This window comes from Poecilia reticulata, linkage group LG7, assembly GCF_000633615.1.
Source record: "Poecilia reticulata strain Guanapo linkage group LG7, Guppy_female_1.0+MT, whole genome shotgun sequence".
In the NCBI taxonomy this organism is placed as follows: Eukaryota; Metazoa; Chordata; class Actinopteri; order Cyprinodontiformes; family Poeciliidae; genus Poecilia; species Poecilia reticulata.
The window spans coordinates 13,433,208-13,446,506 of NC_024337.1; positions in this window are offsets into that span (position 1 = coordinate 13,433,208).

Consider the following 13,299-nt stretch of genomic DNA (forward strand, 5'->3'; position numbering starts at 1 on the left):
ACCCCTGAATAGACCTTACCAGGGAGGCTTAAGAGTGTGACCCCCCTGTAATTGGAGCACACCCTCCGGTCCCCCTTTTTAAACAGGGGGACCACTACCCCAATCTGCCAATCCAGGTGTACTGTCCCCGATGTCCATGCAATATTGCAGAGTCGCGTGAGCCAACACAACCCTACAACATCCTGAGCCTTAAGGAACTCTGGGGGGATCTCATCCACCCCCGGGGCCCTGCCACCGAGGAGCTTTTTGACCACCTCAGCGACCTCGTCCCCAGAGACTAGAGAGCCCAACTCAGAGTCCCCAGGCTCACTCAGTTTCCTCAACAGAAGGCATGTTGGTGGGATTGAGGAGGTCTTCGAAATATTCCGCCCACCGGCCCACAACGTCCCGAGTTGAGGTCAGCAGCACACCATCCCCACTATAAACAGTGTTGGTGCTGCACTGCTTCCCCCTCCCGAGATGCCGGATGGTGGACCAGAATCGCCTCGAAGCCGTACAGAAGTCTTTCTCCATGGCCTCTCCAAACTCCTCCCACGCCCAAGTTTTTGCCTCAGCAACCACCAGAGCCGCATGCCGCTTCACCCGCCGGTCCCACAGGCCAAAAAGGTCCGATAGGACTCCTTCTTCAGCTTGACAGCATCCCTCACCGAAGGTGTCCACCAACGGGTTTGAGGGTTGCCGCCGCAACAAACACTAACAACCTTGCGGCCACAGCTCCGATAAGCCGCCTTGGCAATGGAGGCACGGAACATGGTCCACTCAGACTCAATGTCCCCCACCTCCCCCGGGACGTGTTTGAAGTTCTGCCAGAGATGGGAGTTAAAGCTCCGTCTCACAGGGGACTCCGCCAGATGTTCCCAGCAGACCCTCACTACACGTTTGGGTCTGCCAGGTCTGACCGGCTTCCTCCCCCACCACCAGAGCCAACTCACCACCAGGTAGTGGTCAGTGGACAGCTCCGCACCTCTCTTCACCCGAGTGTCCAAGACATACGGCCACAGACCCGATGAAACTATGACAAAATCAATCATCAAACTACAGCCTAGGGTGTCCGGGTGCCAAGTGCACATATGGACACCCATATGCTTGAACATGGTGTTCGTGACGGACAATCCGTGATGAGTACAAAAGTCCAACAACAGAACACCACTCGAGTTCAGATCGGGGGGGGCCGACCAAATTCACATATAAATGCTCATTTAAAACAAGTAATCAATGTATTTTTCTTATCGTTTTGCTCAGATTTTGTTTTATTCTGGAAGTTTTGACATATTTCTTCCACAGACCTGAGATTTAATCCTCGCTGTGGCGATAAATGAATGTAATCAGGATCTCTTAGAGCATTCATGAATGTTTGGTGAACCATCTTTACATTCTTCAGATATTTTCACACCAGATGATGTTTATGTTTCTGCTCAGCTGTGGTCGACTACAATCCAAGTCTAATCAATGAGTTCTGCTCTGATCGACCCAAAAGGCCTTAAGAAGTAAACTGTATTTCTACAACCGTTTATGCAGCCTACAAGAACCAGCGAATCTGCTGGTTTAACTCTGAGTCTGAGTCCCAGTTGTGCACCAGAGGTTTCAGGTCACATGAATCCCCAGCATTGATCTGTTTATCTGTCCTGTTGATCTTTTTGACTGACTTCATCTCTGTTCATTTTCACCAGTCCACTCACCTTTATCCCAGTTCCTTTTGCCCTCATTTTATGGAACTTTGCTCACCTCACTTATTTACTTTTCTTCTCATAAAATCTTCTGCAGGATTCCAGCTGCAGTTCTTTCAACTTTCACTATTTATTGAGAGAAGGTAAAACGTATTCGTCCCTGTTAGTGTTTGACTCTTTGCCATTGGATTGTGGCTCCAGGCGTCTTTGCGGCTGATTGATTTAGTGATTCACCATTTAATGGTCCAGATTCACCACATAGTGATTGGTCCACTTTGTACTATAATCTAAAACCAGAGACTTTTCTGTGCTAAACAAGGTGAAAATGACAACCTTTTCATAAACAATGGTCTCAGACAATTTTTGCAGTTTGCATAATTTGACATTTCGAAAATAAACCCGCTTAATGGAAACATGCCAGTTTAGCAAAAAAAACTTGTTTCTTCATAAAAAAGTTTTGCCGCTAGGATTAGTTTTTTGTTTGTTTGTTTTTTCTGACCGTATCAAAATTGTTTTAGTTTGCAAAACTGCAATGGAAATGTTTATGTGATTAAAAGCAGGGAAATAACCACTAATTTGATGCCACATGTAACTTGTGTGGCAAGTGACGTGATCAACAACCGGATGTTGCTGCTGGCGCAACCCACGAAGAAGAAGACAAGAAGTAGTTGGAGGGTGACGGCTGGCGCCTCATGTTTTCTAATGACTTATTGAGTGAACAAACGTATTCAATTTTTAAATTCGATTTTTTTTTTTTTTTTAGCAAAAATTACAATTTAATTTAGCAGAGTTACTTCGCTTATACTCAAATCACATTTTAAGTCAGGCATTTTTGTAAAATCAGAGCTTTTCAGTATAATAGACGTTAAGCTTTCGATTCAGTAGGTGGCGGTAATGCACACTCAAAGCTGTTTACCAACCGCCAGGAAAATCAAAGAAGAAGAAAATGAACAACTGCAAAATTCTGCTCTTTTCGACAATAGCGGAATATTGATATTTTTCGCAAATTTGTAGCAGAAATGCAGCTAATAGAAGACTTTTTTACTATCTATCTCAACTTAAATAAGATAGATTTAAGTTGAGATAAATCATCTTAAACTGATTTAAGTTGATTTATCTCAACTTAAATCAATTTAAGTTGAGATAAATCTTAACTACTGAACTGTAGTTCAGTAGTTACAGTGCAAAGTTTTGCAACTCTACTTATGACTTAAAAATATCTGTTGCTTAGTAAAATAGAGAAAAGAAACAAAAGCAAAGTGTTGTTTAATGTTATGGATAAACTTCAAAAGGTTTGTGGGAGTAGTTGGACTTCATCAGGGACAACCACGAGCAAAGGTTACAGAAAGACGACAGAGAATAACGCTGTCTGTAATAAAACATGGGAAGCTCAGAGAGACCAGCCTCTGCTGTGCTGCAGCTCCGACATCAAGTCGTTTGACACATGAGTAAACTGGCATTTATCTGGAATGGTGCCGCATGTATAAGCAGTCTGTAGACACTGTTACTCCGGCTGGGAGTTGTTTGATCTGGCTGTGCGTTTCCCCCTGAAGGTCACATGAACATACAGAAATGTATTTGTGTCAGTGAAGGCATCTTTGTTCTGACAGAGATGGCGACGGTGGAGATATTAAACGTTTTCACATGTTGTCACTTTCAGTGATTGATGATTTGATCAGTTACCTTGATTTGCCTTTTTAACAAATACATTTTTACCACTTGAGTGAAAATATGTTGAAGCAGCACTTTTACATGATTATTCAGTCTAACTCTAGAATAGTGTAATTTTTCTCATTGATGAAATTGGTAATGTCAGATTTGAAATAAAGCTACTAATAAATCATTAAATATTAATGATTCTCTGCTTCATCTGGACTTTGCATGTAAAAATGCAGAGTCGGCTGATCTGAGGGTGAGTGCCGGGTTTCAAAAGTTCACATTGACTTAATGTGATCAACTTAAAGTCTTTTAAGGAACTATTTGTCACATTCAGTGGTAATTTCCCTGCTGTTACCCACACAAACATGATTAAGTTGACTAATGTGGATCATCAGTGAGCAACGTAAATGTTTATCCCCAGACATTAAGAAATGACACAGTGAGATATTTCTGGTTTCACCACAATCTGCCGATTTCTGCAGTTAGTTTGCTGATTTACAAGAAAACAATCACTCTGTCAATTCCAAACAATTCATCTTGAACATTCATTGCTTCTTGAAAAACAAAAATGAAATTGGAAACCTTAAAATACTATACCAGTGTTTGCAATTAGTAAAAATATAAAACAAACTGAATTTTTTTTATTGCAGTAGAATCGATTTAGCTGGAACTAAACTAAAACAGATTTAATTTAAATCTCTTTATTTTTTTAACCATCAGTTCTGGTTTTCTCAATACTGTCTGCTGAAAAACATTTTTACCATATTCTTACTTAAAACCTCCATAATGCCATGAACTGTAACAAATGTTGGTTTATTACAGTTTGTCTTGATGCTTTACACACAAATACTTTTTGTGCACTTGAGACACAATTACCAAATAAATATCGATGAACTCCTGCAAATATTTAATTTAACACTTTTTTGCACATCTTGTCCGATAATACTTTTGAAAGCAGGAAAATCTTTGTACTTTTTAAAAACTTTCAGAAACATTTCCAGTTGATTTATGATGCTGCAACACTCGATGGCGGTTTTCTGCGCCTTACATAACCACTGCAGATCCGTACATGTCGCTTCCTTGAAAAACATTTTTGCTTTTACGTGTCTCTTGCTTGCTGCTGTGTTGCATGTTTCTTAAAATGCGGCTTATTATGTTGCATTTCATGTCCATTTAGCAGCAGCAGCATGTTTTGTATACACAGAGAAATGGAGGAGAGACAACAAACTCACATCCACAGTTGTATTTGTGGCCATAAAAACAAAGAAAAACACAAACTCCTTTTTCACCCTGCTGACCTAGTTTTGAGGGAAGGACGTTGCTGCTCCACCTCAGCTGTGATTGGACGGAAAACATGGGAGGATTCTGCACATGGCTTCAATTTGCAGTTCAGAAAGGCAGGAACTTGGTTAAAATCAGTCGTTACATAGATTTTCCCACAGCTGCTCAAGATTAATTAGGTTTTATGACTATCTTTGGTTTGAGATTTTACATTTCCAGATTATTGTGTTGCAGATATGAAATCATAGGCTCACCTGAAGTGTATTTTCTGTTTGTAGGTACATATTAGAGCAATTTTTTAAATTTCATAACTACAAAATCCAATGGTTGTGAGGTGGAAGGACAATATGAGTCTAGAATCAAAAAGTAATAAAATAACTTTTTGAAAATAACAATTAGGTATTAATATTTTTAAAAATTACATAATAAAAAGGAGCAAAATATGAAGTTATTTGGAAATGTTATTTTAAATAAAAATATTTCATAAAAATACACAATTACAAAATATCCAAATCTGTTTCTTTTCATATAAAACGTATAAAACTTTAACAAAACCTGCAAGTGTGTCTGTGTCTGGTGTCAAGTAAGAGTAGAAATACTTCGTAATAAAATTACTGAAGTAGAAGTTGTAACAATACTCCAAAAAGCTTTTTTATTTTATTTATTGTTACTCATGTAAATGTACCAGAGAAAATGTAATTAATTACTACTGCACTCTGAAGATAAGCCCCAATATTATGAGTTCTTGTTGTTCCCATCGGGGTATGGACTCTGATCTTTCAGCTTTTATATGGTTTCAAAGTTTCTCCAGTTATTATTAACTATGAAGACACAGAGACATTTATTGAAGGAAAAACTTGGCTTCACTTGCAAGATGCATTCCTCCCCACTCAGCATTTTCTGAGGAACTCACCAAAATAAAAGAAAAAAACAAAATCCAGGTCTCAGGCGAGGATTTTTTCTTTCTTTGCTCGCAGCTAACATAACATTTCTCCTATATGAGGCCTCTCGGCTGAGTGAGCTCCTTCCTCTTATCTGTTTATTGTCCGACCATGACGCGGATTATAGACAGACACTCAATAAAGCAAATGATACGGCTTGTTGTATAAATAGAGGGAATACAGTCCCTTGCAAAAGTCTTCATGGCTCGCTGAACTTTTTCCATTTTGTCAAGTTACAACCACAAACCTCATTAGCTGTGTTTCTATTGGCAATATAATTGCGCAATTTGACATTTTGAAAATAAATTCACGTAATGGAAACACCAATTTAAAAATACAACTGTTTTTATCAAAAGTTTGAGAGCTAAGTGGGGTTTTTTGGCTGCATTTTTGGAGCTATTTATATATTTTTATCAATTTGAATTTTATGAATTTACTCTTAGTTTACTTTATATTTTTGCATTATTATTATTTTTTTATTTGTATTTGAGCCGGAAAAGGGTAGAGTGCCTTCTCCGGGTCAGGGGGGTCGACCTGCCTCAAGTGGAGGAGTTTAAGTATCTGGGGATCTTGTTCACAAATGAGGGACGAAGTGAGCGGGAGATCGACAGGCGGATTGGGGCAGCGTCTACTGTGAAGCGGGCGCTGTACCGGTCCGTCGTGGTGAAGAGAGAGCTGAGTCAAAAAGCGAAGCTCTCGATTTACCGGTCGATCTACGTTCCCACCCTCATCTATGGTCATGAGCTTTGGGTCATGACCGAAAGAACGAGATCACGGATACAAGCGGCCGAAATGGGTTTCCTCCGCAGGGTGGCTGGGCTCTCCCTTAGAGATAGGGTGAGAAGCTCGGTCATCCGGGAGGGACTCAGAGTAGAGCCGCTGCTCCTCCACGTCAAGAGGAGCCAGTTGAGGCTCGGGCATCTGGTCAGGATGCCTCCTGGACGCCTCCCTGGTGAGGTGTTCCGGGCACGTCCCACCGGGAGGAGGCCTCGGGGAAGACCCAGGACACGCTGGAGGGACTATGTCTCTCGGCTGGCCTGGGAACACCTTGGGATTCCTCCGGTGGAGCTGGAAGAGGTGGCTGGGGAGAGGGAAGTCTGGGCCTCCCTTCTGAAGCTGCTGCCCCCGCCGCCCGACCCTGGATGTGTGTCCTGTGTGTCTCTGTGTTGCCCTGCGACAGACTGGCGACCTGTCCAGGTGACCCCGCCTCTCTTGCCCGGAACGTTAGCTGGAGAGGCACCAGCAACCCTCCCGACCCCACTGAGCGACAAGGGTGTAAGAAAATGGATGGATTATTTACAGAGTTTATTTGTAGGTTAATAATTCATCCATCCAACTTCTTACACCCTTGTTCCTCAGTGGGGTCAGGAGGGTTGCTGGTGCCCATCTCCAGCTAACGTTCCGGGCGAGAGGCAGGGTACACCCTGGACAGGTCGCCAGTCTGTCACAGGGCACGCAACCATGCACACATTTTTGGACTGTGGGAGGAAACCGGAGTACCCGGAGAAAACCCATGCATGCACAGGGAGAACATGCAAACTCCATGCAGAAAGACTGGGGCCGGGAATCGAACCCAGAACCTTCTTGCTGCAAGGCAACAGCTCTACCAACTGCGCCACTGTGCAGCCTAGGTTAATGATTGTTTTTATTTATTTTTGTTTCATTATTTTTATTATTTGTTATTCTAAGTAAGATAGAAACTGTGGATTCCTTCTGACTTACTCTCCCTATACTTTTCTTTAACTATAGGGACAAATGTTTTTTTTGTTTTTGTTTTACTAGAGCAGGAGAGGCACAGGAAACAATGAAAAGTTTGATTTTGTTATTTACTTGTCAACTGGATAAAATAAACCATAAAGAGCAACCTTCAAGTTTTGGACTCATTGATTCAACTTTTATAGGATGTTTGGTTTGGCAAACAATCGCCACTACATGTATTAAAATGGTTTGTCTCGCAATTTTTTTTTTCCGGATCACACCAGTCACATGATCAACAACCGGATGTCACCAACTTGTCACAGGCGCAAACCACAAACAACACCATAGAAAGCAGCTGGAGGAAGATGGCGCGGATGTTTTTGCTCAGATCACATGTGAGTAAACCTATTCACATGTGATTTTAATAAAATATAATTTCAAGTATTCAAGTATTGTTACAGACAGTGGTGGGTATTAATTAAAAAAGTTAGCTGCAAGAAGCGCTCAAGTGTTAAATTCAACCATGTTGATACCCACCATGTGCCAAAACAATCTTATCCTCAAAAAAAGGGAAAAAAGAGAGCGAATAAAGAGAGGAAGCGGAACTACTGCGTGAACAGTCTTCAAGCACTTCAAAATAAGAGCATGAAGAGTCGTTAGCCAAAACCTCAACACAGACGTCAACCTTTTCTCAACTAAAAATATTACAAAACAGCTAAGTAAATTATTGCTTTACAATTTCCACAGAAAATTAATTTATAATTTATGGGAAGTTCTGTGTGGTAAATGTTTTCAAAATTAGCAGAAATGCTAAAGCGCTAACCTAAAATTAACTCCGCTGTTAGCAGATTAGCAGAAGTGGCCACAGACTATGCTAAATTTATAACAGTTCATTTTAATAGTTCAAACACCAAATATACCTTAATATGCATTTGAAGCACAATGGAAACCATCTTAGCTTGTGAAAACCATCTTAGCGAGACAGCCAAAAGCATGTCAATATTTCTACTTGCCACGTTGTTGTTTTTTACTTAGAATATTTTGGATATGGTCTACAAAAAGTCCACAAATTTTTGGAGTGACATTCCACAGAAAAATCTACAAATAATTTACTTTTTGTCAATCACACAAAATGCCCCCCGAAAAAAGGTTTGAAATTTGAATTTAGCAAAAAAGAAGTAGCTAACTTTAGTAGGGTTATGTATACTTTTGGAAGACACTACACAGGAAACAGGTAGCTATAAATAAAAGGTGTTTATAAGAACTACATCACCCATATTGTGGTAGTTTGTTGTGTGTAATTCCATTACAGTCCTTAAAGAAACATAAACATACTTTTTTTCTTTTTCTTCTCATTCTTCAAAACAGCTTTTCCACTTCAGGCTTCTTTCTTCCTCTCCCTCATTAGCAGAAAACAGAACAAATATCATGACTGGCCCAATTAGAGACTCCCCATCCGTCCTGTGCGTTCCTGAACGGGATGGGAGATTAATGAAAGGCCGGATGAATGAGGTTCTGTCGGCCCACTGTGGCAGAGGGATCCTGTAATGCTGCCAGCTAGAGACATTTGGCAGAAGATACCAATGACTGTGGTAATTAAGCAAAAAGCATGTTAAACAATAAGAGCAGCTCCAGCAGGAGAAAGAGCTGCGGCTCTTTTTACCGAGGGCATTTAAGGACAAGAGGAGATCTACTTACAGCAAAGGTTGGGCGTTTTTATAATTCAACTCGCTGTAGTTAGCTGGCGAGTGGCAAGAGATGCTACAGTGAGTGTCACACTCTTGGGATGTCTGGGTGTTTTAACACCCTTGCTTTTCCTCCAGTTTTGCTCAAAAACTGACTTTGAGCGTGCAGTGAGAGCATGTATCTATTTAAGTAAAGAATAATTTGTGGTGTGTACATTTAAATTTCACAAAAATTCACACTCAACTTTGATAAACTCTTGTTTGACTTGGTCTCTTGCTCCTCTTGTATGGAAAGCCAGGAGGGCCAAAATACATGCAACATTTGATGTGTCTTTCACACACATACTACGTTTTTTTATGTCTTAGTTGTTTGTCTAATTGGCGTATTCATTTTTTACAGAGCCTAGTGCACATATTTCAAACTCCAAAGTTTGACCACCATGGCTCTTTATGTGGCCTTGTAGGTGTCAAATTACATTAGTCAGTCCCTTCAGTTTTTTGCGGAAATTCATGTGGAATCAACAGATCCTAGCATTTTTTCTTGCTAGTGAATAATTTGAATTGATTGCAAATTTTCTGCTTAACTTGTCAAAAACATTGAGTTTATTTAATGTTAATTCCCACCTACAGGTGGCAGTGTTTCTTACTTTTTCCTCCTCTGCTGAGTCAGCATTACTTAATGTCGATTTATGTCCATGATTGATGTGGCAAGGAAAAAAAGTCAAATTTAATGTCACACATAGGCGCAAATATCGCAAAAATGTGTGATTTTGATTGCAAAAAAATTCAAAAGCAGTGACAAAATCCTGGAGGGACTGAACTTCATTAAAAGATGTTCAATATCAATTTTTAAGAAATACTGAAGTCAGAGACTATATATCTGTCAATATTTTATCAATTTGTTTATTGTTTTCATCAATGGATTCTGCTATGAATGAACATTTTTGGGATTCAACAGCCTGTATTACCATTGCCCCACATTTTTGTAATTTTGCACAACCCAAAAACTGAAGAATCTTTATTGTAATCTAAGACTTAAAATAAGGCATACAGCTTCAATGTGAGTGTTTACATATTTTGTTTCCTATTTTTAGATCCTTTTCTTTAAGGAAAACCTAAATTAAATTAGCTGATTCTGCCTCTGCCACTCTCATGTCTAATTGATCATACGTGGAAGTTAAATATGTGCCAGGTTGTAATTCTTGTCCAAAGTCCAGCAGTTTATCTGTAGAATGCAAATGAGTGATGGTTAGCAAAGAAACTCTTCCTCTCTTTTAGTCTAGAGCAATGCAAAAGACAGCACAATTTGCCTAAGCAACGGCCGAGGTAAAAGTCTGTGAGATTTGGACAATCCATGTTGGGGAACTTTGGATCAGTTGAGGACTAAAGCAGTATTCAGAAACCTGTATCCAAAAATATGAGAGCAGAAAGGAAATCCATATACATATAAAGCTTGAAACATTATGGAACACTACAAACCCTCCTATGTCTTTAGACTCTGGTCTCTTTTCCATGTTATTCCCTCCCTGTATGATAGGTTGCATTCACACCAGCCTCTAACTCCAGTTCACTTGCCTAGAAGGATTGGGGAGGTGTGAATGCGTAAACTCTGGTCCGTCTACAAACTTGGTTTTGCTGAAGTGAACTCTGGTGCCGACTGAATCCAGATGTGAACCCCTAACAGACCGGAGACTGCTCCAAACCCAGGAAGTGGACTAAAACACGGGGCATTCTGGGTAAATACAACCCAAACAAACAGCCGTGTCTAGTTTTAGTGGGAGAAATAGCTCCCACTATTTTATCAAAAACAAAAGAGAAATTCTACAACAGCTAAAATCTGATACCACCCCATTTTTGTTTACATATAGTGAAGAAGAAAGTTCTACGCAATATCTTCTTGAGCGTTACCTTCAGTGGTTCTTGGTGCAGCGCCACCATGAGGAAGGAAGTGAACAGGTTGTTGAAGGGTTTTGTTTGGCAATCAGAGCGGACCAGCTGAAAATTTTATAAACATTAAGATTTTAGTAATTTTGCTTCTAAAAAGCTAAAATAATACTTGACCTAACCCAAAATCCTAGAAGAGTCGGAAAAGAGGCACCATGGATGAAGAGAAAACCAAAGAGTGGACAGAGAAGGAGGAAGTTCAAACCATCTCTTCCACTGATTATATGAGTAAGGATCATATCCCCTACTCCAAAGACAGATTTAAAGAAGAGTGACAAAAGAAAATTAGGTGGATTAGCAATGCTTGGGATGTTACTGTGGCTGCCTGGAAAATGAGCTGCTAGGATGTCATTACAGTCATACATCGTCTTCATTCAGAGGCTTCTTTCAATCTACTGCAAGACAGACTGCTACTTCAAATCCTTCCTGCCTAACGCATTACCGTCTACGACTCTTTGAAGATACTTGGATGATATGAGTTACAACAACACTTATTTTTCATTTTAGACAATTAAAGTAGTTTTGAACTGAACTGAGATGAATTGAACTGAGGATTATATATTGTATATTTGACTACAAAACAAACCAGAACTCATTGATAAAACATCCACTTTTGCTTTTTGTTAAAAGGATTAAATATAGAGGGAATTCATGTTAACTCAAACAAAGGTGACCCAAAAATGAAGCGTTTTACCATAATATTAGGCTACAAAATGCAAAATATGCAATAGCGAACTGTTGAATCAAGTTTGTCCATAAATAGACATGTGAGGATTGTAATCTAGGAAAAGCAGTACAGACTTTCATCTCTCAGTTCAGCTCTTTCTTCACCATAATCAGTCATCGATCCATTTCTTGCTGCATCCGGCTGTTAATAGTAAGACCAGGATACTTGAGCTCTTCAGGTTGAAACTGAATCTCATCTCCCACATTAAAGCAGTCCATCCTTATCATCACTTGAGACTTTCTTAGGAGATACACAGCTAAATGTTGTCTCCTCCTGCACTAGGCATGCAAATCACCCACATTGTGGCTAGTAAAAGTATTTATGATGCAAAAAAGAAAGCCCTGAGGTCATTGTCAAAGGTCGCTGCACAGGGGCTGCAAAACTAGTGTGGCTGCATTTATATGCATTGTGTTGTTGATTTGCTTTGGATGTTAAGTGTTTTTATTTTTAAAGTAAGGTAATTAGGAACTTTAGAAAGTTATTTACACACTGCAAAAACACGAAATATTACCACGTATTTTTGATCTAGTTTCTGGTGAAAATATCTTAGTAAACTTGAAATAAGGCATAACTAATTTATAAGTAACTTTTCAACAAGATACAGGAGCTTTTAAGTGAGTAATTCTTTAATATTAAGGAAAAAGTACTAGTTCCACTGGCAGATTATGGGGAAAATGTATTTGCTAGTGTAATTAGTACTTTTTTATCAACTGTACTAAGATATTTGCACTGGAAACTAGATCAGAAATACGTGGTAATATTTAATATTTTCTGCAGTGTAGGAATGTGCCAGACAAGACAGAACTACAGGAGTGTTTCTCAATCCTGACCTTTTGGATCCACTACACTGTATGGTTTATGCCAGTCCAGCTGATTCATGATAACACTGAATCAGCTTGTTATCATGTCCGAGGAAAGGCTAATGATCAATATGGAGGATTAATAAAAGACAGGTTTGTGCAAAACAATGCTTATATTTAAAAATGTGTTTTAAAATATTACTCATGCAAAGGTGTGTGATTTTAACCATCTTCTCAGTCAGTACCAACACTACTAACCTGTGTATGTGGCTGAGGTTGGGCTTTATGGTGTCACCTATATAAAACCCAGATATAAGTCTAAAGTGGGTATTACAAAAATCTGTTCAGATTAAGCAACACATCTAGGAACTTATGTGGGCCCCACGTTTAGCTATTGTGGTCCATATCAAGCTTATGAAAGCAAATAACATGAGGTCAATATGCAAGCCACAGACAATCCTATCTGGACCCATTTCTGTAAACAGTGTCGATATAGAATAGAGATGAGAAATATTCTCCATTGTTCCAAAGTGGGGAAATTCGTGTGTACCAGCAGCAAGTTAAAGATGAACTGGATGGCTCCCAAACTAAAATTATTCAAGTGTAATTTGGCATGTGCTGGATTTAAACTCTTATTATTTAGACCTTTTAAGAGCAGAAGATATATCTTCTACTAGCTGAATCTAACATTAAGGTGTTTATTTTACCTCCAGAAAACAAGCTGACCATCTTTGACTCTAAAGAACGTTGTTATGGACAAATAAGAGGTGAGAAAGAAGTGAGTGTAATCCAATTAAATGTTAAAACCTCTTGCCATCAGCTACGTGCAGCTCAGGCAGTGCTCCGCCCTCAACGCGCACGTGCGTTCCGTCTCCGCGGCTGGCACAGCTTCTTATA